This window comes from Papilio polytes, unplaced genomic scaffold (genome assembly GCF_000836215.1).
Source record: "Papilio polytes unplaced genomic scaffold, Ppol_1.0 DF821289.1, whole genome shotgun sequence".
Taxonomy (NCBI): domain Eukaryota; kingdom Metazoa; phylum Arthropoda; class Insecta; order Lepidoptera; family Papilionidae; genus Papilio; species Papilio polytes.
This window is the reverse complement of record NW_013527915.1, coordinates 748887-775660: the sequence shown is the minus strand read 5'-3', so window position 1 is coordinate 775660 and position 26774 is coordinate 748887. Positions and strand designations below refer to the sequence as shown.

General features: G+C 34.5%; 1 long non-coding RNA gene across 1 annotated transcript in view; it reads right to left on the bottom strand.

Annotated features, from left to right (window-relative positions):
* The window catches only part of LOC106109286, a 45308-nt gene extending 20070 nt beyond the window's left edge, over positions 1-25238 (bottom strand). Inside the window, exons 1-2 of the long non-coding RNA XR_001225998.1 lie at positions 25179-25238; positions 5391-5461 (exon numbers count right to left, since the gene is read on the bottom strand). This is a non-coding gene — a long non-coding RNA (uncharacterized LOC106109286). The remainder of the gene's footprint in view (positions 1-5390; positions 5462-25178) is intronic.
* Positions 25239-26774: the final 1536 nt, after the last annotated feature.

Here is a 26774-nt window from a genome sequence, read left to right as displayed (position 1 = left end):
TTAAACTGCGCAAACGTGAATGTGAATTTTAGATGATCGTAATGTTCTTGTGTAATATGTATGTATGTTACATTAAACATATTATATACTTAAGTGACTTATTGAAGCCTAATTTAAGTCCATTTCACTTTACCACCCTTTTCTTATAAGAAGAGGATGGGAAGGGGAAGTGGATTTGACAGAGGAGGAGATACATAGGAAGGGGAAATATCCTCTTTATGTGCATCTCCTCCTCTATCGGATAATAAACTTAAATAGGCTAGCAAGTATTTATATTAAACAAAACTGATGACAAAACAACACCCTTTTGTTTTTTAGTCTCTTACAGTGTTTACATACATTATGATATTTGTTTAAAATAAAGAAATCGTTAAGTGAACATGCTTATTTACCCAACTCTATGTACTTGAAAATGCAGGAGTAAATGTTTTACTCTTATTGAATAAGTTTAATGACAAAGTATTTAAACAGCATTAATAAATGAAATTAGAACACAAAAACTAGAAAAGCTGACGGGTTCAAAATGAAATTAAAACTTAGAGCTGATGGAAAAGTTGTTCGAAGCACTCGGCTCCAGTTCTGACAGAAGATTAAAATGGCGACCGGCTCAGGTTGCCACATTATCAACTTACAATATCCCAGACAGCAATGGTGTTGGATACACAATCTACTTTACTCCGTATTAAAATGAGACGGTTGAAGATGGATTGCTTAATATTTTTATTCGACAACGAAAGAAAGAGGCCTTAGAGACCTTACCTTTTTAGTTAACAAATTATTAAAACATACTCAGTTATACTGTTTGGTTATGCTATATTTGATATACTGATTACATTTTAAATACCAAGAACTTGGCAAATTAATTAGCTTTTTGTAAGTGTACAAGGATGTAAAAAATATCAAAATTTTGTTACTTGCTTAGACTTTAGATCAATAAGAAAAGAAACGTGACTTCAAAATCTTCTTGTACAGATACATATTTATTGTTATCGCTTCTTTTACAAAAATAATTACGTATAATGTTTGATAAAATACCTATGTATTTCTTCTCTTTATAACTCTGTGACAGAGTATCGAAGTACAGAGATAGAAAACATCAATATATTAATTTCGTCGTAGCTATCTTATCAATTCATTGTAAGTAATTTCAATCGATATAGAGAAGCCAATAAAAGCACTCCACAGTTCGCTTGAATAAATAAACAATGGAAACAGACACGTGGCAATTGTCTTGATTTGAAACTCAAACAATGATCGTTTTCGAGTGAGAATTTAGTACAATACTTGTCTAATGAATTTATAGTTAGATTATGTAATAATATACAAGACTACAAGGGACATTAAATAAACGACACTCACATGAAATACAATTCACCTTTTGTCTTACGAAAAAGAGATAATTGAACCAAATCTGCAGAAAATTCTAGATATTTTCAGTTTTGTTCAATCCATACAAATAGCTACTAACTGAATACAATTTCACAGAATTATAAAGATATTTTACTCAAAAATATTTTTAATTAAAGCTAGAATAATGAGAGTGATTATTAAAGCGTAAGAGTATTCTTTACCCTTTTGCGGAGCTCCGCAACCTTTAATTTATTATTTAAACAACAAAACGTTTTGTTTAGCGCGCCCACCTACCGTGAAATAACGCTTTATTCTTAACTCAACTGTTAACCGTCCTTTAGCATACCGCAGTCTTTACGCACTCTGATTACGATGCTCACTGCACCTGACCCAGCTCGGAAATTTAAACCTTGACTCCGACGTTACTGTGAAATATTGCTTGTTCGCTCAATCGTAGGTAGGTATTGAGCGCCGTGAACGATTGATTTGAAGCAATCATTTGCTATTAATGACGATTATTTAGGCCGTTCTTTTGTTTTAAACGTAAAATTGCCTTTTGAATAGTAGACAAAATTCAAAAAGGCAACTTGATTTGCCTATAACAAATGTTTTTTAACCATTTTCTGTTTACTAATTCAATTATAATGTAACGATCCTTTATAAAAATGCTTTATTTTATTTTGAACACTAAGAATAGATATTGCAATTTACGTTTTCTACATTCTTAATAATTCAATACTTCTGAAGAATATTAATAGAAATCTCGAATGCTACTAAAGGAGATTGTTTTGTTATTCAATAATAACGCTAGCAGCTACGGCTGGCGGCGCGGGCGTGCTTGTACCGCGGGTATATGGTTGCTCATTACATCGGACCGTAACCTCGATCTCATTGCCAACACATGAAACTTTTAATCAGTACTTAGCGGCACTCTGTTGAACAAACGAGAGTGGAAAATTTAGTTTAAATTCAAGCCGGCTTGGACTTCAATATTTATGTATTATTTGCTTAAAAAGTTGTATTTCCTTATAGTTATCAGCAAATAAATAATGTAGATAGTGTAAAATAAACCAGTCAAATCTCTGACAAAATGCGCAATGATTCAAGATTCAATAAAGCGAAAGATTGTTTGTCTATTGGAATTGATGTTACGGGATCTTATCTGTATTAAATTAAACAATTGTACTACAAATCACAAGGTAGTTATATGTTAACCTTGCAAGCGATATAAAAATGTATCCCCGAGCTGATTAGCTGTCGTTACGCGGCCGCCAACTGGCACGGGCGCCGCGCGCAGCGTCCAAACGGTCCGCCCAGCACGCCTCAATGAGTCGATTGTCCAATTAACTCCATTCATATGTTCACCCGCACCCAGCGAGCATGCTAAGTGCTTTTTTCAAGCTAATATGCACATTTGTTCAGACTAAGTTGCACAAAGTAAAACTTTATTGGCATCTGTTCCGCATGACCGCGACTTCACACGCCCCCTGTCGTACGCTCGTAAAATAATTTTAATGTAGAAATTGGCGCCGCTAATAGGCAATACTATTTTGTAATATTGCCAACGTTGCACATATCGTAGTACACTTTATTTATAACGTATTAATATTGTAAAAAAAACATACAAAAAAGTACTCCAATTCACTAAACATCAAGTGCGTGGCCATTTGTTTTATAGCCAGTCTAGGTTTGAGCATTTTTTATATTTTTAATGCGCTATTAAAATTAATATTCCTACTAACATAGTTCGCTAGTTCTCTAGCTATGATAAAATCAGAAGGATACGTTTAAATAGCTACAGAATTTACAAATAACAGAACCATAACAAAGCCACCGAAATATAATTCAAATGTCCACAAGTGTCAGTCCGTCCAATGACGCGGGCGTCCGCTATCCGTTTAATAACGCGCTTCAATAATAAGCAATAATCAACCGACACTCGACACTTACACCTCTTTATATTTCAAACTAGCTTTTGACTGCGGTTTCGTTCGCGTGATTAAACTTTGTAACCAGCCAGTTTAACCAAGGCCTCCGATTTCAAGCTTTGAAATTTCTGATAGGCTTTGGTTAACGCTTACCAAACATTATGGATGGAAATTGAAGAATTTTAATTCAAAATGTATGTCCTATTACTTTTTTTGTCCTTATTTTTTATACGTGTCCCAGTTGCCTGGTAGCCTAATTACTTACTATTAAATCTGGGGCGAGGATAAAGCATTGTTTGACTTGGTTCTTAAAATATTCGAGCTGAATATCCACTCCCGGACTCTTTGTTTCCGACTCTATTTAATATTAGTTTAAAAAGATAGTTAAATAAATCATTATTTAAATTCTTACCTATTAATTACACCATCTTAAATTTTTCCATACAACAAATTTTAATGCAACCAATATTCAAGGATTTGTATTTTATAAAATTATTTTTTTTTTAGTAGCGCTTGACCACTATCCCGAATGAAGAAAGTTGCAGTCGAATTATAATCACATTAGGCAACTATTCATCAAGGAAGTGCTAAATCAATATCAACTAAAATTTGAGTAATAGTTCTATCGCTTGGAATAGTAATCGAATTCAAGACAGCATCGTACCGGGAAATTATAAAGCCAGCATGCTATGTTTCATGGAACGATTACCAAGCTTTACATTCAGTAAACAAACCAAGATTAAATGCAGCAAAACGCATTCCGCACTAACCATTTCTAATTATTCGATTATTCGTTGAATGTTCGAATGATTGCTTGATTTAGACCATTGAAAAATATACACTAAGGAACTTCCTCAGTGATTAAACTGCGGTTTGTTAGACATGACAAAATTAAAATCAATGTTTGTAACAAAACAAAAGAGGACACTTAGATTTTCGACAATTAAAAAAAAAGTAGTTCTTAAGTGACAATATTACGTTTTATTGTAAATTAAATCAGGTAATAAAAATCCATTCATGTCAATTGCACCCAGGACATTCATGTCAAATTATACTGCGGTGTACGCGAATTGTATTTCGAATGAACGTGAATAATGTATCAATATTTATTCATATTTTGGTAAGAATCTTTTAAATACAAAGAACTGATAAATAATTATTAAATTACATCCCTTTCGAGTTCCATCTTAAAGTTTCTGTTAATTTACTAAGATATTCACATAGATGTATTCAAAAAACTGTAATTGTATGATAAACTTTTGACCATAGATTGATTGTAGTCAAGCACTATTTTATACACCATACAAAAGTTTTCAACATGAATATACCGAGTTCCTTGACCCTTACTTAAGAATTCAAGTTAAAATTCGAATGGACGTTAACTTAAGAATCTATTTCAGTGAAATAAAACAGAAATATCCGTGTAAGGGAGGGTCCTGCGAGGTAATGCTTACACGTCCTCGAGGCAGTAAAAAGGACCGTTTACATTTTTCACCGTGCTAATTTTATTTGACTCGACTTGAATATATTATGCCCTATTATTACGAGCCCTCTGCAGGCGTTTAAAGCTAACAATGAGCAACTTTTTTCCTGGTAAATTGTTAACATTTAATTTTTGTCAAAAAATCTGACTAATTTAATTGTAAACCATTTATTAAACGTAATAAAAATTTATTAAGATATAAATTTAAAGCGCCAAAGGTTTTGGGGTACGGACCACCGATCTTGCGGTCGAAGGTTGAAATCCCACGATTCCTAGAGCTTAGTTGGTATGGTTATCTTACATTAGTAAATTAATAAAAATCTACTAATATGTTTTGCTATAAAAAAATCATTAATAACTCACAAATGGAAACACCCCTCCCGATTATACTTTATAGTCATGTTTTTTTTTTTTTAATTTAGAAGATAACATCTTGATCTTACAAAATGTTTCAATGTAAATTCTAAAGACAAAGAAGCGAGTACAACTCTATCCTGACAAATGAAAACTTAATGAAATCACATAGAAGTTATCTTTGTAATTATAAGGCAAAGTTATACAATCTCTAGGAATACTGAATACCGAATAGAAACTTATAACTAATTTCATTAATATCTTTGGCAACTTACGTTTCTTGCTCATCTACTGCGAGTGATATCGAGCGAGAGAAGTTCTTGTGAAATTTATTGCATAATTCTACCTGAAACAAAAAGAAAATGTATTAGTGCTGTTATATATGATAATTGTAAGATAACATAGGATATTTGATAACAGAATTATTCATAACTAGCCGTTGATCGCGACTTCGTCCACGGGTAATTAACGTCCACGCAGTATAATATATCGTATGTTACACAGATACCTTTCTAACGGTGAAAAAAATTTTAAAATCGGCCCAGTAGGTTTTGCGCGAATCAAACACATACAAAGACATTAAAATACAAATCTTCCCTCTTTATAATATTACAATAGATTGATATAGACAGAATGGTTAATTATTGTTAAAAAGTTTGTATGTTATTGCTTCCGGAATGCAGACAACAATGATGGGATTGTTTTAACAATCAAGCTAACAAGAAATCATTATTTGAAATTTCAAGTCTCTGTCTTGCAGATATTTAACAATATTTCCTTTTCTTATTGTCTCGTCGTTATAACGTATGCCAAACCTATGTAATTAACATGTATACTATTTAAATTAATAACTATTTTAATAACAGTTTTCGCAGTGATACAGAATCATCATATTAATTACAATGCTTTTAATCAACGAGCCGACATCACAACATTTTGATTCAGGCGGGAAAAGGCTGAATTTCCGCAGCATTTCGACTGAAATGATCCAATAATAGAAATGTTTCGATCGTTTCGAATATAACCGACCCGGTTAGGGGTAGCCTGTCTCTGCAAGTCTAATGGATTCAACTTGTCATTGTTTTTAAATAAGCCTGTGACCTACTGGTCTGGACACTCCGCATATAGTCCCCGCTATAGAGTTATTCCAAGCCTCCCTTATCGAGACTAATGGAATTGTTAAATAGATAACCCGTTCGTTTTATTATTGTACAACTTGATATTTGACATGTAGCCAGATGTGGGTTTATTTCGGTTTATCAGATTCCAGTCAGGTTTCAGTGGATATTTTTAACCGCGATTAAGTATAAGTATTATAATTACTTATGGGTTGATGAAGTTTCCTTTTATTTTATCATTATCTAGTGAGTCATTAGTGTTAGGTTAAACTACGTTACAAAGGAGTGAAACTCGAGATACATTAGTTCGGGAACGAATTTCAAGAATTTATCGAAACAAAACACTAACGAATGGGTAAACGAAGCTAGGAAACTAACCATTAATGCAATGACTGCAATAGAATGTGTACTTTACAGTTATACTATTTACAACTTTATTCTATTACTAATTAATAAAAAGTAAACACGTATATAAGAAAAGCGAACTACAAAGAGTAAGAAAGCTTGTTGCCTATAAATATTACCAAGTTTTAGAGCGGCATGCATACTATTCTTACATCATCGTCACAGTTAGGGCTATAATGTAAGGCAGGCTTTGAAGGCAGGGCATGCAGAGTGCAGGCGATAGTCCGCGCGAGAGAGCACGTCAGAAAGGGGCTTTACCCACTGCTATCGGGTCCTGCACGCCACCGCTCTTAGTATTCCATTTTACGTACTAAAAAGGTCACATAGTTGAAACACATTATAAATACGATTTTTTTTTTCAAGCAACTGGCTATTTAATTAGTATTGACTTTTTATGTAACGTATTATCTTCTACATTAAATAATGAACCAGAAAGTGATAATAATGAATCAAGAAAGTATAATTATGTGGAAGAGGATATGTGATATGTGGAAGGGATTGGATTCAGATATGGCGGCTTATGTTAATATATTTTTTTAACTTTAACAGTGGTAGAGCCCGCTTTAACATCTTTGCACGAATGGGCCGGCTCGCCCGGTGTAATACCACGACCACACAGAAAACAGGCGTGAAGTGGAAGCAACTCCGCGTTTCGTCTGATGAGTGTGGTGCCGGAGGCCTAATTTTAGTCCCTTTTCCTTTCCACCCTTTTCTTAAGAGGAAAGGATGGGAGGAGAAAGTGGATTGGACGGTGAAGGAGATGCATAGGAAGGGGAAATGTCCTCTTTATGTGCGTCTCCTCTTCCGTCAATTAGGGTAGGCAACGCATCTACAATAGCGGATGTTAATGGGCAGCGGTCGCTTTCCATTTCGGTGGATTCAGGTGGCCGCTTGCTCGTTTGCCAACTCGTATTATAAAAAAAAAAATATGGAAGAGCAGCACATACTGTGCCGACCCTCCGTAGGGACAAGCGCAAGTTGATGATGATGTCCAGAACAGGAATAAATACAATCGTTTAGTGCTTAAATATTATTAAGCAATTCCGCTTGGTTTTAATATATGAATTTTGTATTTCAAAGTATTTTTATGGAAAAATTATAGATAAAATAAAAACAAAAGATATTATCTGACCTGCCCACAAATGCATAAATATCCTGTTAAGCGAACGGGCGCCACAAACGCACATTCTAAATGCACGTATTTGAATTTTAAATTTTAATGCGTTTTATAGCAACGTGAGGATGTCTGCAGTAAGACACCAATTAAATTAATATTCCAGTTTTACTGCAACTTAAATAATTTCCCGCATTCGTAGCGTTTAATGGAGAAATGCAGCTTCAAGATTTTAGCGCTGTCTCCGCCAAATAGTGCTTCAGAGTATAAAACGACTTGCTAATGATACGATCCACAATTGTTTAACAAAAACGAAATTGTTAAATTGTGCTATTCTAACGAAGTTTAAGATTTTAAAATAACACCTTAGTTGTTTTAAATTTTCCCCTTAATATTTCCTTAAATGTAATAAATTTTTCTATTACCTCCTTTACTCCCAATTCTAGTCGATATATACGACAGATTGATGATAGCATAATATATTTTATTTCTATTAATATAATATGCGTTTATATTATATTTGACTTGAAGAAATATTTCGCGTAGAATATTACTAAATGGAATGTTTGTGTGTGCAATGTAATATATTTTCTAGAAGACCACCGTCGCTCGCGACAGAACTTTTAAACTGTCTTAAGTAGAAACCGTGCATAATTTTCTCTGCAGACGAGGGATTCCAAAAGAGCGCGGAGAAAAATAAACAGCACTTGTATCTCAACGCAGCCCTCTCATCTAGCGAAGGAACGGTAGGCGCGCCTTAAGACGCCGCCACGACTGTAAACAACGTCTGGCGTGTTTATGTTGCGTCTCCATTGCCCACCGGCCGATTGTCGAGTCTTAACCAACGCAACACAAACAAACCAACATTTGGCAAACGAACGAGTTTACAAGGAACAAGCGTTGCCGAATGTTTGTATATTTCTTCAAACGTTAGCAACTGCACGGAAGTTGCAGAATGTAACTGCAGACGATTAGACGGGACGCTACATTACGATGCTCCATTGCCTAGCTTTGTCCGGAAAAGGCCTCGGAAGATGTTGGCCCGTCTGTTCGCTTGTCGATTACAACTGCATTACCATATTCGCTGAATTGTAATAGAAACGAGAACCGAACGATCGAGAATTACTTCGAGCCAGTTCGAGCGAACTGAATCTATTTTTGAACAATTCAATGCTGTGTAAAATGTCTTGCGCAATCCGTCTTAAAGATTGCATTCAATGGATGTTATTTTAAAACTACGAAGCGGAGGAGTCATCATTTAATAGTTTTTCCATAGATAAAAATAATATCTACAGTTTTATCTATTTTACAATAAGATAAAGCTTACTTTCTAGTATACGCAAAATTATAGCTGTGAATATATGTAAATGAATTCTTGATATTTAATAACATGACCAATTTCTTTCAAATGTAATTCTATTCAATTACTGTTTTTCTTTTTATTCTTTGTGACAAGTCCTGAAAGCATTTATTTTTGATTAAATAGACTTTTAAAAATAGATTTAGTTTGCTCTAAAGAAATTCGTCTCCTCTAAAAAGAGGGGCAGACTATCTAAACAACGGAGCAAATAAGATAAGACGCGTGTTCGGACTACGTGTGTAGTAGTTATCAGATCGTTTTGTGCGTACAATGTAGTTTTTTGTGTGCGTAAGCTACGAAACACACTTAAGAGGTCAACGTTCCTTGATGATAATACACGCTGGTACATTCCTATGACAGTGATCGATTGTTGGGAAGTCTTTAGCTTATGCAAACATCTTCAGAGTACGATGGGAGCGCAGAAAAATCTGTGAAAAGGCGATAGACTTATACGTCGCCGCAAGACGGATTGCTTGAAAATTTATCAACGCCTTCAGCGAAATCAGCCAACAACAGGTGGGAAACTCGATTGAGATTATGAAAGATCGTTTACGACAATATGTCAATACGCCACCTGTATTAAAATAAAATTAGAACATGCACTGTGAATAAAACTTGTGACTTTTAAAGAACGATTTTAATTAAATTTTCATTCGCTTAAAGATGTCTCAAAACATTTACAAAGTAACCACGATCTTGGCTTTTTGATTAAAAAACTTTAGTGTTACTAAAAAAAAAAATGAAACAAAAAACAATCGCTTTTGGTAGTCAACAGTATAGAATTAAGATCGAATAGGTCAGGAACTATTATAAACGCATTATCACCTAATTAAGATAATGAAATTGTTTTGACGTGTTTAGATCCGATGTGCTATAACTTAATTATAACCAATAAAACAAACTTTGTATTCATTGGGCTATAAATGTTGACTGTAGAGCAAATGATGCAGCGCTAGTTTAACTGATAATTACCTTGCACATGTGCGTCGCACGTGGTGACGTTTAGCATTTCTTAATTATACCAACTGGAATGCCAGCTAGGATGATTGACAGTGACATTTTACCCCCTGTGATGGGAATGATAGTTTATTTATTCATCCACATGTATGGACATAAGTCAAAACAATTTGAGTTTTATAATAACAATCTTCTCATCTACCTTACTTCTTTTTTCATACTATCTCATTAATGTTATAAATTCGAAAGTCTAGATGGATGTTTGAGAGTTTGTAACCTTAACTGCTGAACGGATCTCTATGAATATTTACCATAGATATAGTCCTCTTTTGGTCTGGAACACATGGGCTACTTTTTTTTTTATTCCACGTGGACGGAGTCGCAGGCGAAAGCTAGTATGATAATAAAAATTGATGACGTTGGTTGGTTAGATTTGATTAAAAATGAAATAAAACATTTAACATCTTACATGGTATACGTTGGTATACGTTGACGTCTTCAAAGTTTCAAAATCCAAACTATCCCGAACAGGAGATCTAAATTGACATCCACTAAAATGTCAACGTGATATTGATGAACATTGTAAATGTAGAGCAAACTCTAAAACAGGCGTGAAATGAAAAAAATGAAAGCGACGTGCCGCAGTATGTGGGGCTCGAGCCGAACACTTGAAATATGCGAATTTGATCTTGAGCACGTATTTCCAACTTGTGATTTTTGCATTTTTCATTAAAGCCGCCTTCAATCCCGTGAGTGGACAACATCGTGGACGTATAGAAAGTATATGCTCTGGCAACACTAGTTTTAGACAGTACTGGCGTAAGCCTTGTACGTGCAATAAATGACTTTACAGGAACTTTTATCAATTACACGAATATCATAAATGTGAAAGTTTAGACGGATGGAAGTTTGTTAGAGTTTGTAGCCTAAACTGCTGAACGGATCTTAATGAAATTTGGCATAGATGTAGAGGATAGTCTGGAAGAACACATAGGCTACTTGGTTTTGTTTTTAGTACCACGCGTACGAAGTCGCGGGCGTAAACTAATTACATATTACTCATGAAATTAATGTGTATATTAACAATTTAATGACTAAAATAGTGACCGTGTATTGTGAAAGGTATTCGAATAAGCATTAAGTTTTCATAACTATTTATGTACTTGCTAATCATTTTATGAGGTAATTTTATACTAAAAACATTTTGTATTAATAATTAAACAATTACAACTCAACATTAATTACGAGAAAAAAATTATGTCCACGCTAACATTAAGCAAACACTTAATAGGTAGGGAATGTACATTATTTCTATTATATTTAAATAAGTTGTAAAGTTAATTTTCTTATTAAATAAATAAAGAATTCATTAATTACCAAAGACTATTATTAATAATGTATTTCTATAGTTCTAAAGAATAATTCTTTGAAGTAAGTTGTTTTAACAGTTGATTTGTTAGGCAATCTCGGCTAGCGGATTTTTATTGACATGGCCTATGGTAATGGCATAGCTGGCTGAGGTTCTATGAGTAATTGTAAGGACAATTTATTAGGTAATATATTAACAATGGCGGTGTATGGCAGTAATGTACCGGCCGAGCTACATTGTTGCTGAGCCCAGCGCATGGATTATATGCAATAAGTCACTGCAAGCTGACAGTTAGTCTTCTAGCAGATATACACAAAAATATTTATAAAACACAAAACTTGAGAGTGAAAAAACAATCAATGTTTTTATCTTTGCCAAATGATTTGATAGTTAGGCAGGTTGATTCTTTACGTATAATTTAAATATTTTACGACCTTGTTCAAACCGTTGTATGTATCACTTTTCTCCCATTATCCATCACTGCAGGTCTACTGTTGGACACAAGATTGATTATAAAAATCTAACACATATCAGTCATATGTTTCACGAATAGCATATGCTAAGATAAGAGCGGGCGCACAACTTCGACCAAATTATGGCACAACAATTGTGCGATTGTCGATTGTTTCTCTGACAGTTCAACTGTTTTGCACAACTTAAAATAGAGTAGAGTGCGCACCTCCATATAAGCTCATAGGAATCACACTGAGACTAAACAGTTGTACAATAGTGTAGTCAAATGTCTATGTACGTTTTAGGGTTACTAAATTACCCTTAACACATCTTACATGAGTTATATTCGACCATATTTGATTACGTAATTTAATAATTTCAATATTTAATTTGAAAATTGACCCAGTTTCATATACGTATATTAATATTCTCATGATGGACGGAAATATTCTCATCACGTTTTTAATTTACTCCACGGCAACGTCACCGATAGCTACCCAATACGATTGCTGGATACGTATTGTGGATTATTTTTTCATCAAGATTTAAACTTCAATATTATCATTAAAAAGTTTTAAGATAATTTGTAGATTTAAAATCTATAAATTAAAACAATCCCTTAATAAAAAATAAGTAATGTCCGTTAAAAAAATCTAAGAAACAAGAGTAACAAACCAGAAAAAGCAACAAATCGAGTCAAAGTCTTTCTAAATTTTAGTCTTAACACATTCCGTACACACAAATATCTCACCGTATACGTAAAGCAAATAAGATATCACTAACTGTAATATAATAACAAATACATTCTAAGTAACATAGTATTTTATGCAAACACGTTGTTTTGGACCCGAACCAGGATTGCGTTGGGCCGAAATAACGAGAGAGCAATCCTAAACAAACACTTAAACATGCTACATAGGTATTACACTTATTATCTGGACCGGGAAACGAAACCGAATCCCCTAATTTCCGGGCAGACTTTTGCCAACGGGGCCAGCTGCGTCGTGCAATCGTAGATAAATTGAATTTTAACAAGTCTATTTAGAATCAAGTTAAAACATTCTCCGGGAATATGCAAAATGTATTCAGAATTATACGGGGTCGTTTCTAACGAATAATATTCAACGTTATATGCTTAAAATGCAATACCTTCTTGCCGTAAATCTTGCAAATTTTTACGCGATGCAGTAAGCGCTTCTGTGTGCTATGAATTTACAAAATAATTTTCAACGGTTTGAGTAAAGTAACAGTAATAAATGAGAATACTTTATTATGTTGTTACACATTGTAAGAAGTATTAAACCCTTAAAATTTAAAACACAAAAAATTATGTGTCTTGTATATGTAAAATCATAAAACAGGTAGCCATGTCAAAGTCACTGATCTAGGCTAGAAACGTGACTACTTATGAAGTGTAAATTATCGTCAGTTGTTAAAATAACTGTACTATTAACAAATGAAAGTAATTCGCACTTAGCCGCCGGTATGCTAGGCGGGCGCTAAACGACAAATCATGAGCTAGTTTTCTGCACCCGCCGCGACGTGATGACATATTTAACACCCGCGCCAACCGAGATCGGTATGAAGAAATTTAATATTTGTAAAAAAGATAACGCGGGTTCTGTAAAGTTTATTTTAGTAGGCAGTTTATATTTGTATTGTCGGCTGCCGCTAAGCCGTTGTCGCTAGAATCGTGCATCACCAATCTAAAAGGTACCAACATCTAATACCCGCTTCAAGAAGTTATAGCTCGGAATCGAAGTGCTAACGGAAACAAATGGACAAGCATCGATTGACGACGATCTATAGTTGTACTTTCTAGCGTACGATAACGTGCTCTATTCGAAAGTGCTAAAGCGTATATTGGTTTACAAAAAATAAACATAAGCAAACAGGTCCGGTCGCCTTCAACGTACTGCATAGCATTCTATTGCGGCCGCAACGAGGCCGTCGCTGAGACATTTGACACGTCCTCGTTGACAATAATATGTCTGTAAGTCGGCGAGAAATAATACGAGGACTAACTTCACATACTACTAATATCATGTACCACTATTTAGTTCTATTCAATGTCCCATAAGCAACAAATCGCTGCAGTGTATCATTTCACTGAGAGGAGTATGAAACGCTTTCACAAATCATCAAATCCATTCGAATTCTCGCTCGCTTCGTTTATTAATTACACGGGTGAGTTGGGCTCCTCTCCCCCGCATTCCCCCGCTACGCCCTGGCCCGCGGAACCCTCACTAACACCAATAACTTGTTTATCGTGCGACTGCGGAAACGAGATCCCCACTCTGATCGGAAAATGTCCCCCAAATTTCCGCGACGTTGATCGCAAGTTCACTTTATACGCTACAAAAATATTTAAAATGCAAATACATTGCACTTCATTCGCGCTTAGTGCAAGGAATTGTTTTATTGAGAAATTACACCTAAACAAAAGCCATTTTACTCTACCATAAGAAAGGGAGGATAATAATACACCAAGCTCCAATAACTATAGCAGTAATTCTACCACTTTACCTCATCTGGTCTTCGTGACTAACATGCCCTGATAGCATTATCATCTTCTTGGACAAAGATACGAAATATACAATGGAATAAAATGTTTCAATCAATGTACTGCAAAAGGAAAACAAGTCGGTAGCTAGAAGCAGCACCGCAGGGCGGATAATGGAGTAGGAGGAGGCGCAGATTGGTAGAGCGCCTTCCGCGCCGTCACCGGAGATTGCGTCCCAGCCTCCTGCGCAAGCAGACTAACTCAATCATCTGCGTAAAAATATCGAATAAAACTTGCTCTCGACACTTTTAAATGAACACGTGGAATGGAGCGAGTCGATTCGAGTAATAAAAATCGAAATACAATTCCAGACCAGACAGCGGAACCAAACTAGTTTTGATAGACGATTATTTTGGGGCGCGACGGGCTTCCTGTTCGAAGAGAAACGTCAAAACTTCATTAGCTCACGTGACTGCGGCTGTCTTGTGTTCCAAAGAGTGGTTAGAAAAAAAAAACATTTGTAAACGCGTCGCTTCGCACTCCTCTTTCTTGACGGCGGGATGTCAAAAACAAGCATGCATGAAGCTGGACATCAATCAATGTAGGTTGTTGTATATTTTTAGCCTGTATCCGACAACAGTGACGCCGACCCGCTCGACGCTCGCCGCTGCCGCTCGCCGCTCGCCGCTCACCGCAGTCACAAGACCTATTAGCTTTTGATTGTTTGCCGCTCTGCCAACATTTGTCCTACTCAAATTTCTTTTGTATAATTATATAACTATCATGTAATAAGTAAAAATTCATAGTCTAAAACTAAGAAGCAAGAGACAAATGATGGATTTACAACAATGACATATGACATTGATTTTAAATTAATTTGAGACAATTTTGTTTACTTTAATGCTATAAACCAACAGTCTTAATTATATCATTTTATTCTAAATAAAAAAGTACGTCAAATATACACAACCAAGATTTAGAGGTGAGTGACCCTTAACGATAATTTATTCTGACTATTGTAAATGAAAACATGATTCAATTTGTTATCCAGACACGAATAAAAAGCGTGAAAAAAAAAAACAAATCAATCCAAATACTTTTTTCCAAGTAATGTGGAATCGTAATAAACTACATTACTATATCAGTTTAATTAATAGTAGAACAATTTAAAGTGTCTCAATAAATAAACGAAAAAAAAAATATTCACTCCATTACTGACCTCCATCAATTAAACGAGACAAGAGACTGGGCTGAATTATTTCTCTAGATTGTCTCTTAAGATTGCCACAAATTAATTACATTGTTCTAATTTACAATAGACTTAGAGCGGCCGATACGAAAGTACCATTCATCGTAGGAAAGAATTCATTATGTCAATCGTATTCACGTGATAACCGAGTGCGTATGAACGGAACGTAAACTATGCCGCGCAACCGATTGAGACGTCTGACGTCGCCACAAAATATAACTCTTGTAAACACGCAGTATACATAAAATGTTTATTTTATTCGCTGCAATTAATACAATTTTAGACGTTGTAAATGTTGAGATATTTTAATTGGAACTGCCATATTTAAAATCTCGCGAATTGTAAAGAATAAAATAGTATTTTTATGAAACAGTGAAAAATTATTAAATAGAGCAATCGTTTATGATTGAGGTCAAGAATACGTCCTGTTTTTGAGATATAGACTTATAATAACTATCTAAGTATACATCTTGGCGTAAACACCGTGATCATAATTCCTTTTAACTTTTACGAGTATATTAAGTATTATACCTACGTTTGTTTGCAAAGAGTCAAAGTTGAAATCGATCAAATAGCAAAGATAATTAAGGTCACGTCATAAAGACGTCAAGAATAGATACTTCAGATTAAACAGTAAATAATTATACATCATATTACCTGCGAAGAAGCAGATCAAAGAAAACTGATTCAAAACAAGATGTCCAATTAATTAAAGAAATTAGTTTAAAATAGCAAGATACAAGATCTTCGCTGAACTACTAATAAAGATGGTGTCTTTATTGTGTTGACTAATTTAAAAAAAACCTTTTATTCTTGTCTATTAGTACCAAATGGGAATCTTAGAACACGCGGTTCTCATGTTTGTCTTATCAAATAAGTCATAAAGCATAGACGATAAGAGCAGAAAACGATTTTGGTGCAGTGAGAATGAGTGGAATACAAGTTATTTCCAAACACACGCATAAATATTACGTTTCATAACTAAATAAAACACTTTTACTAACCAGATGTTTAAACAAGATGGTTTTTTTTTACGAACAGATAAGTATGATTAAGATAATAACAATATTCCAAATCATGCACAACTGCACAAAACAATCAAAGATCTTTTTCGCGCGCTTATCCTTAAAACGAAGATGGCAAACAATATTTCTGAATTTTGGACCAATGCCAAAATTTGATTTTAATGACAGTTTATAAACGCATATGTCAGCTCTTTTACTATTTTCTTCTCGGCGACATTTCTATTGCATTGTTTTTAAACTGTTCGCATTGTGCTTGTTTAAATATAAACCGACCTCGTGACGTTAAGCAAATACAAGACTGATAATTGGAAGAAGTGATAAAATCTTTAATGCGTAATATTTTACACGATATTATCTACTCATAATAATGACAAATTTATTAACATCTCAACAAAAAATCGTTTCAGTTTGTTAAGAAAGGTCAGGCGAGCGCATTACGAAATGACTTCTCTTAGTAAATATAGTAAATATTTTTGTCTTTATTTTCGAGTAAGCCGTAAATATCCTGACCTATAACTCAACGAGCGGCTCAAATCGCCGACCGAATATTTATAAATACGGTAGCGAAGTCTGTAATGCGGCACAGACAGACAGTTGCTAAATTTCAATGTGCTCTACTTCGGATTCCTAGGTTCGGCTTTCACGGTGACAGAACAAACTTGACGCCGGCTTCTCGCGGCGGGCCCGTTATAACTGAGATTAAAGCTGGAAATACACTGACTGATTTTGAGATGTGACAGCGTTCATGAATCATGAATTAAACATATTTTCGTCCGTGAAATGACATTTTTCTTCGCAGTAGCAAATTTTATAATCTGAATTGCATATCGTTAAAATTGTCTGAAATTCGTACTTTCTATTATCATAATGTTCAAGCATTTTTAATTGCATGTAGCATGTATGATATTAGATGAGGAAGTCATAACGAATTCAATTAAATTTGAACAATAGGTGTTATTTTAATTTAACATCTATTGTTATTAGGATGTTCAGCAGCCCTCTGATAATTATAATATAATCATTACGAAGTGGATTTTTTTTTAATGTTTTGTTATTCTATTGTTCTATTTTTTACGGATTAGACATAATAGTAGAAGTAGGTATGTAGCCGAGGAATAAGAAATATGCTTCTAAAATATTCCACGAGGTATATTGAGGGGAATTATTTTACGATGCGGACACATAGATCTTTTAAATACTATTGTTATTATTAATTATATATTAATTCTATAATTCATACTTTAATGACACGACCTTCGAAGAGGTATTCAAATGTTGAAGGTAATTGTATTTTTGAGAAAATCATACTTTTTTACCTACGAGTAAATGGACTTCCCTATAAATGTTCTGTTTCTGTTCACTTAGTTCACACTAAGTTGACTCAGTATCACAAAGTTATAACTATTAATGATGAAAATGCGGAGTTTTATTAAAAAATATTTGAACAATTTCTTCTAAATAAAACCAAGAACTAGCGTAGCTCATAAATGCAAGACATTATCGAAGATATAATCTAAGATTACACAATTTCCAATACGGCGCCCCATCTTAAGGCGGAGTTTTAAAGCAAAGAAATAACTCGAGAAGTCGAACGGCTCCAGTATATTTCCTCGAGCATCGGAAATACCCTAAATCCGACGTACATTGTAGACCATATTACTACGTGTGCCTCCATTTGTGCCCGGCGTGGGCTGCTCAGCCAAATTTTTGAATTATATCCTTTTGAAGCGAAGACAGTTTATGATCTCATATCCTATTTTCAGGAAACGCTCCAGCGAGAGTTCAATATCGCCATTTATTTAACTCTACTCTTCTTACGTACCTACTTACGTTTTAAGATTTTTAACAAATAAAAATACTATTAATAAGAATGATGTAAGGGTTTCATTTTTAATTTATTCTTCCTTAGGCCTTTGAAAAGTTTACATTGATGCTATTAATTTATTAAGATCCTAAAAAAAGTTTTTTTTTTATTGCGAGTGCTAGTTTCTCTTTTGCCTCTTATAAGAATTAATTAATTTGATTTGTTCTAAACGATACCCCAAGGTTCATCTCATGCATCCAAAGGACGGTTCTGTATGTTTCTACACATGTTATTATCATACTATATGACAAGCACCCAAAAATCTAAAGGATTTTGTGAAGCAATAAAGGCGGTAGCTGACATTTATTGCTGCGTCCGTGAGAGCATGCTTGCTAACGTAATTGCGTTTCTAGGCGTAGTGACGTCGTTACGCCTCTTTATAGGGCAATTACTGCCGTTATCTGGCATTGATATTGCACCTAATTTATTCATGCCTCCATATACATTTGAATAAATACATACCAGCTGCACTGACCCCCTCACGGTCTCGGTCTTTTCTTTAAAACAGCATCATTGAAATAAAACATATATTACTACTTAGCACAGCCAAGAAATTCTTTAAAGACGAACTTAGAACGACTACTCGAGAACTTGAGTTAAAAATCGATCTGTGATTCAATTTCAACTACAAAAAACAAAACAAAACGGAGTTCTTTTTCCAATACAGTAGTTTAATTACGAAGGTAAATTTTATTTGAACGTTTTATAAATGCAGTAATATGCTAATTTCGAGGCACCGTCCAAATGAAACAGGATATTGACGTTTATAGTCGAGAATCCATTTACATTGGTCTGGAGCTAACAATTTGATAGCTATCACATCGACTCCGTAAACACCTGCACGACTGATTTGATTAATCACAGAAGTGAACGATATAAATTGACTATTACTAATATGCCTAATATTAGACCCTATCCTTTCCCACCATTTTTATACGGAAAGATGACATTGGAAAGTGGAATAGACGGCGGAGGAGAGGCATAGGAAAGGAAAAATCTTCTTTATGTGCGTCCCCTTCTCCGTTGATCAGGAATATGCAACGCATCTGCAATTGCGGATGTGTGTGGCGATCGCTTCTGCAAATTCAGGTGGCCGATCGCTTGTTTGCCAGAAAATAAAAACTATGCAACAGCAATTAGCTACAAATATAAATAGTTTTTGGCGTATTTTTCTATTCATACTTTATTGACATAAAATTGATTAGGAAAACATTTCAAAATATCTCAAGCATCACTTTACTTATATATTTTCAATCTAATATTTTAAATAGTTTAAACACGACCAGATTTATCTACAGATATTACAAGTCCACTCAAAGATATGTTATTTGATAAGAAAAGTTGTGGTTGCTTATCTTGTTCCGCCGTATAAATCAAATGTCCACTTTACTTTTTTAACTTCTTTACTGTGTCAAAAATACGATTTAATTTCAAGGTTGCAGCCAATTTTGTACGCATTTTTATAACATTTTAATATAATAAGAGTACTACTGAACTAAAACGGCACTTCCGTTTTAGTTCACTAATCCAACTGGGATAACTGACTTGTGACATTTAGCGGTGGTTTAAAACAGTTTATAAACCAAAATTTTATCCATGAAAAAGGTAAAATAGTAATACAATGCAAATAACAGATCCATTGTAAAACAAGTGACTGAATTAAAAGATGAACCGAAAGAAATAATAAACAAATAACTTTGGAAATGTAATAATAATAATAATTTACTAAAAGTAACCTGCATTCATGTTAAGAAATGTTTTTAAAATGTATTCATACTTCATAATCCTTCTGAGCTCTAAAAATTACAAGTCTGAGTAGGTCTTAGTTTCATTTTGTAAGAGATCATGCAAAGTCGCTGGTAAAGCAAACGATTTGCGTCGCTAAAAAAACATTCGACATTCAAAAGTACTTGTAAAATAGAACTTTGTATGGAAAAAACGTTTGCTACTAAAAATCTCATGTTAAGATTAGAAAAAAAAGCAGTTTGTTGAACGATAAGGACGTCACTTATCGTCGACATCCTGATTATTTTACCCACAAATTTCGTGGGCTCGAATCAACACTAGATTTTTATCTACGACGTGAATTCAGATAGGAGCATGTTTCAACTTATCAATAGAGAGGAGCGTCTTAACACGAGATAGTATCTATGTGCATAGCATTATGATGAAACATTGTTGATCATTTCGCAACGAATGGTGTTTTATGTCTTTATGATTGTAACGGATAAGTGGTGTAATAGAGGTCGTAGACAAGCTCACTTTTAAGTGATTTGATACCTATTAAATTACCGAATTTAAAAATATAAACCGCTGCGTCTTCGACAGAAGACTTGTACTTCAGTTTTTCGAAAATCAGATGGAAGAAATAGATGCTTAAGAAATTAAAAGTTTAATAATGATGATGATCAATAGATATGAGGACGAAGAAAAACATCGTGATGCAATCTGCACATACATCATGATCAGCCTTCATCTGCTAGTGAGCAGTTGAAGGCTGATGATCCAGTAGTGGCTGAATATAGGCACATTCATATCTGCAAAGAAATTCAAAGATATGTGTGAAATCCATCATCTTATATAAGTTTAAACTGTGGTGGCTTCGTGTAACTTTTTTTTTCACACTATCACCTAACTTCAGTCAGCCCGTGAACATGGCGCATGCAACTGTGCCGAAATATCGGGGGCTAAAACAATTCAATCGTGGTAAGAAACCCATATCTTACGAAGATTACATCCATTATCTTATTAAGCCAGCGCGAGTGACTATGATCGTGTCACCCTTAACTTTGGGCTCCGTACCCCTCAGTGGCGACATACTGATCTGGTGATGAGGTAAAAAGAGACGGTTTAAAGTTAAAAGCAATTTTAATGACAAGAACCGAAGTTGAAATTGTGCTCTTTCATAATTCTTTGAGACCGGAATCTCATGTGTACATAAGCGCTGGCATTCGTCGGCTGTTTGTGAAGAGAGTTAATAATATTTTTGTTTCTGCTACAAAACGTATAAATATCGAACGTGACGCATACAGACAGACGGTATCATCTTTGAGATTTGATTCTCGGAAATACTATTGACACTGATCGACTTTAAAAGGTACCAACATATTTTCATCTTGCGTTCACATCAACATCCTTACCGCGAAATGATAACGGAAAATCCAGTCTAATATTAGTTGTTGCGTTATACTCGTATATTTTGTAGATTTCTCACCGGTCTTTTATAGTAAAAATGCTTTAAATTCACAGTTTTGATAGTAGAAAATAAATCGTTTATTATTTTCCATATACAAATGATTGCAAAGCTATAGAGACACGACTGCGAGAACTATTTGTGTGCGGTTTGCTGATTGATGTGGCCTCAAGCGTGTTATACTAGTTCTCACATTTTGTACACCTCTATAAAACAAATCTTCATTTTAACGCGTAATCTATATCTATACTTCTATACCAATATAAAAAACACACACTACTTTGTAGCGTAGGATGCCAGCGATTGCAGCATATTTTTGAATAACCTTTCTTTAAAAAAAACCCTATACTTACGACACGCTATAGACTATACATTTTCACGATATTAAAGTAAGGGGGTAAACAAATTTGAGAAAAAAATTCATGTGGAAAAGGAACCATAAACATAAACTACAAGCTGCCAACATTAAGGAAGCAAAGTTATTATGGTAACAGTAATTTTGACATTTACAATTGAGAATTTGACAAATGAAAACAATGAAATAAAGTTTTTATAATTTCGGATGAGGTCGTACGGGAACAGCTAGTAAAATAAAAATAGAGAAGATAGATAGAGAGGAAATGGCATAGATTTACCTTTTATTATTTCCAATAATCGATGTGTATGAGAAAGATTAATGGAAATAAAAATATCAATGAACAAACACAAGAGGGAAGCGATGCAATGTGCACGTCGGACGATTGCCATGCGCTCCCGTTCAAACTTTAATTACTGATGCCCACTCGTAATTACGATGCAGCTCACCCACAAACAGTTTCAGTTACATCTCATATCTAGATAACGAAGACAAATTGATATTAACTATGACGCATAACGAATTCTGTCGCACATTAAAGTGGTCGTACAGAGCTCGCGGTAACTATTGCTTTCCTGCTGAAGTCAACGATGTCTGTACACCCTATATTCGCTAATTTACTTGTTACCGGCTCCATTCCGACTCCAGTCCGAGTCCGTGAACGCGAGTTAGCTGCTACAATCTAATTTTTACCGGCCATCCCAAACCGCATGGTAATCCAGTTGAAAATGCTCCAGCGACTCTGCTCTTTATTTTTAGTCGGAGCAAACTCTTTTAAAGCAACGGCACGACGTCCACTTTGAAATAGAATAGATTTTATTTTGTTCTAATGCAATGTATTAGTTGGCATCCTTTGAATTTTGATTCTGACATATTGTAATAGCTTGTAGCAGTCTTTCATTTACAACGTAATTTGTTTCTCATATTACGATTTTACAATCTTTTGGTTTTTTATTTTTATTAAGTTAGTGATGTCCATGATGTGTGATCATGCTGATGATGATGATGATGTCAGTGGAGTTAACTTGTATAGTGTCAAACCAATGTCCCGTCTCAAATTATTTTCATCACATCTTCGTCATTCATCATAGTTTTATCACCTATTCAAAGTAGCTAAAAACACTTGACTCATAACTGACTTTGTATTATTATACACTATTAATTATACGTTATTTATATTTATTATTAATGGATATCTCAAGCGATTAAAAGGTAAAATTGAATATTAATCATATTTTATTGCCAAAACTAATACGCATTCGTCTACTGCCCTTTTGGCACGTCTAACGAGAGTATATATTTCTTTGTGGGATCGGACGGCGTTCAAAGGAAAACTATATTATTAACACGCGAGCTAATCCCTAGGGCCGTTAGAAGCAACGAGATCTATCATGAATGCCAAAAATAATGCCTTTAACTCAAAGGATCTACATTGGCCTGGCATCTCAACGCACTACTCTAGATGCCTCATCAAAATAATTTATTCGCACTTGTCATATAACAAGCATTATAAATTGAAGTATTCCTAATGTCTTGTGAAAAGGTTAATAAAATATGACGTACTAAGGTACAAATTGTACGATTAAATTTAATGTTAGAGATTAAGAAGGTCACAGAAGTGACGACATTTTGTCAGGTAATCGGATTACACGCGAAATAAGTCCCCGACATTCAAACGTTTTTGTTTTTTCAGCCGGCTTAGACTCGAAAGGTGATTCCCGATTCAATTTGTGACTTTGCGCTCTTACAACTTGTTTAGGGTAAATATATTTTTAAAGAATTATACGCTCGAGTCGATGTTAGTTTTATGAGCTTTTATGTTGTTTTATCCTCTTCGTTTACATGAAAATTTTATTGGTTAAGTATTATTCGTGATTTTTAGGAATATATCACGTGGAAAATGAACACTATCCTCGTTTTTATTTACAAATAAATATTACATTCACCAAGTTCAAACCATACATATTAAATATCCCTAGAGAGAGCCCTACATCATAAATACGTTTTAGAGTTTTTTCCAACTTTTTGAATAACTAAAAAGTTTACTACGAGTGTGCCCATCACTTTTTAATTAAGCGAACACGCTCCTGCCTATGCCTATTTACACATTTTGAAAATATACTCATTATTGGGTACATGAAAAAGATCAAACTAAATCCCGTCACGACTCGATAGTTAAGAAATCCCGCTAGCAAACTGTCATGTAGCAAAAGCTAGCAAATGTAATAAATAACAATAGACATTACACGAAGTCGAGGCGACCGGTCGCTGCGAGTGGCCGCGCGTAGCATTTTGTTACACATAATCGGATTAGGGGCGAGAGTCCGGTGGCGCGCGGCGTGTGCGCCTTGTACGTCGCGTCGTCCGCATACAAATACATCCCGACAAGATTTAAGCACATGTTATTTACCTAAGAGACACGACTGACTCGTCTACGTTATTCATTCCTGAAGAGAAAAACTCACTCCCTCTTGAAATTTTTCCAGACGTCGAATCGAAACTTTATATACGCAAATTTGGTACTCACTCTTATAGATACTATATGCATTAAAAGAGAGCGAGGGCGGGGGCGGCCTGAGCCCGCAAATTTCCATTACACGGATCACTTGGCTCGCGCTCAGGTTCACCGGCTAAACCCTTCCTGAATCTTCCGCGATTACACTCATATCTTCCTTTAAAATTTAGCGACGTTTCACTTTAACAAAATGACACCAATTATTATGATACGCAGGCACAGTAATACAAGAAAAACATAGTAAAAAAAGGTGCAATAAACACTAAAATACACAATTATATTAACTAAGTGACAATTAGAATTGAAATAAAAAATCGTGCTCTTAATGTAATCATGCATAGCGTGACATCGACCGTTAGACGCTTTACTATCTAGTTCTAGTGCAAGCTCCTATGTAGTACATTTGAGGTGTGAAGCGGCTAGTCTACGTGAGGAATGCTCCGGGTGGCTCCCGGGAAAGATGTATTTGTGCGTGATGTCCCGCGCGGCGCGTAACGCCGACGGACGCGAGCGGTACAATCGACAAAATATTTCTCTCCGGAATCACGTCGGGCATACTGTATAAATGGAGTGCCTCACTTACCAAACTTCAGAAGATGGCAACTAAGGTGCTCCACCACAATTACCGCTTGCGTAACCCTGGGAAAAATATTTTCTCCGTGAATCTAACGTGTAAGTTAATCTTATTACAGTGGTTGCACTTAAAACATAGCATCAAAATGTATATGGTAGGTACATATTAATTACTCAGTGAATCGTTACGGTGTTGTACCTTACATCTAGCATGCTTTCTGTTTAAACTAATGCTCGGTGTAAAGTTTCTCGGGACTCTAGTAACAGGTTTGATGGGACGGTATACCATTTACATACGGGAAATATTGTACTACATCATTTTTATAATTTAAATTAAAAAATAACACTAGTACCGCTAGCCGGTGCTAACTATAAAAATAAAATCTATATCTAAATCACAGTATTATTAAATATCTAAATACACGTGTCTACCACACAAACGGAGCAATGGATTGCTAATCGGTTACATTGCTGCTCAGGTATACAAAGTAAACGAGTACAGAGTTACAGTAATAAGACTTACTTATATCTACAAAACAGTGAACTAGAAATATATTCTGTATTGCCTTTGTTACCGTAATTTGTACTAAGTAGGAGAAATATCCACCTGCAAAAAATATTCTATAGTTAATTCCAATTAGATAACACAATTAGTTTATCCGGCAACCGTACAGATAAACTTACCATAATTATATTATCTATAAACACTCGAGTGTTTACAAATTAATCTTATTATCGACAGATAAGACAGGAAAAGAATCTTTGGTTAATCCGAAATAATTCACGTTTACCTTCGGAATGTTTTGTCACGTGTTCTATGAGACTGATGACATTTTTGATTACGCAAAATTTAAATAGAGAAACCAATAATACTCAAAGTTATTATAAACTTCAAAATTAAAACAAAGTTACAAAAATTTTAAATTATATAAACGAATCTACAACTTCATGTTTTGCACACCGTACCTTTACTACGTAAAGTTTAACAAACTTGGTTACGTAGCCAGATAATATCATTTCAAAGGTTTTTATTTAATAAATATTTCTTCATTCATAGAAAATAAATACCTATATAATATTTTTAACTGGCAATACAACATTTTGCAACCTTAGGAATAATCTTTATTGCGAAATAAACAATTCGAATTCTCACACAGTACGCGTTTTACCCAAATAAATTGTAGGAAACAAATGTTTAAGAAATACTCATGATTTACCTTTCATTGTTATAGATAAATCAGTTTTTTTCTACGCTTACTTGAGTTTGTTTACTTATCTCCAGATAAATTGGCTAAATCTCTGGAATAAAGCTTTTATGTAAACACTTATTTAGAGTGCGCCATTGAACGAGTCAACAAATCTGACATATTTCTTCATAAAATACAAGAATCACAATTTTCGCATCGCTCTAGATTTACATTTTCATAATGATGTCAATAAAACAACAAAACCGACTTCCAAACAAAATACACGAAAAACAAAACAAAATGCACTAAAAACAAAACAAAATAAACTAAAAACAAAATATTCTCAAAAAAAAAAACAGTACACTAAAAAGTAACGAAATAATTCCTTGAAAATAGTAAACCTACCTTATTGTAAGTGT